This window comes from Elephantulus edwardii, unplaced genomic scaffold (assembly GCF_000299155.1).
Source record: "Elephantulus edwardii isolate Elephantulus edwardi_28Jun2011 unplaced genomic scaffold, EleEdw1.0 scaffold00293, whole genome shotgun sequence".
In the NCBI taxonomy this organism is placed as follows: Eukaryota; Metazoa; Chordata; class Mammalia; order Macroscelidea; family Macroscelididae; genus Elephantulus; species Elephantulus edwardii.
In genome coordinates this window covers 3,147,024-3,148,226 of record NW_006400043.1, presented here as the reverse complement: position 1 = coordinate 3,148,226, position 1,203 = coordinate 3,147,024, and the positions used below count along the sequence as shown (strand labels likewise).

Below are 1,203 nucleotides of genomic sequence, written 5' to 3'. Positions count from 1 at the left end.
GTTATCTAAATGTGTTCTGTTGTACATAGGGTTTTCAGAGGCCTGCTATTTCAGAAGTGGATGGCCAATCCTTCTTCCTAGTCTGTCTCAATGTGAATGTTCAGATTTAGAGAAGTATCAGACAGACCAGCAAGTTAAAGGTATATCCCTTATTGCGGAGTTAACTTTAGTGTCATTTTTGTCCCTGCCTTTCTCACACGCGTCTTTATCTTTACCCACTTATTTCCTGCTTCACCATCCAGCAGGATAACCATCCACTTCTATTCCCTCCTTTCACATCTATGCCCCTTTCACCAGCCCTCCATCTAATAACTTATATATGAAGCTTCCATGGCTTCTGTGATCTCAAGCACATCAGCTGATGGTAGTTCCTTATGTTGGGATCATTGTCTCTGAAGTTTAGACATAACGTTTCTCGATCAAACGTGATGCATCCTGTAGAACTGGTGTGTAGATAGGCTTTTCTTGGCCCAAGGGCCGGAACGATGGTCGCGGGCTTTTGGCATCTTCGATTACCTGGGAAGATGGGATGGGTCTGCGGGGTCTGAAGGCTGTCCTCTGAGGTGCCCAACTTCAGCTAGTCAGATGCCTAGCTCCTCCTATGAGCTTGCTGCCGGATCGGATGTTGCGGGCTTTTGGCGTCTTCGATTACCTGGGAAGATGGGATGGGTCTGCGGGTTCTGTGTGTTATATGCTGTTGAGTCGTTTGCAAAAACACAGCGACCCTGTGTACAACAGCCCTAAACCTTCTCTATCCTGTGTCAATCTCACTGTCTCAGACACACCAGCCCTAATTAGCCCAGTCACTGAATCAATCCACCTCATAGAGAGTCTTCCCCTCCTGTGCTGTCCATCCACCCTACCAAGCATGATATCTTTCTCTAAGAACTGGTTTCTACTTGCAACATTTCCAAAGTATGTCAGACAAAGCCTCAGAATACTTGCCTCCAAGAAGCAGACAAGAAGATTTAACCCTCTCCAGGATGAACCTATTCATTTTCTTAGCAGTCCATGGTACATTCAATACTGTTCTCCAGCACCACAGCTCAAATGCATCAATACTCCTTCTATTCTCCCTCATCACTCTCCAGCTTTCTGGTGCATAGCAAGTGATTTCAAAGATCATGGCCTGTATCAGGCTCACCTTAGTCTCTAGAGTGACACCATTGCTCTCCAGTACTTTGGAGAGGTCCCTAACAGCAG

General features: G+C 46.1%; 1 protein-coding gene across 1 annotated transcript in view; it reads right to left on the bottom strand.

Moving 5' to 3' along the window:
* LOC102853016 (phosphoglucomutase-2-like) overlaps window positions 1-1,203 on the bottom strand; it is a 10,275-nt gene that overhangs the window by 8,043 nt on the left and 1,029 nt on the right. The window lies entirely within an intron of this gene.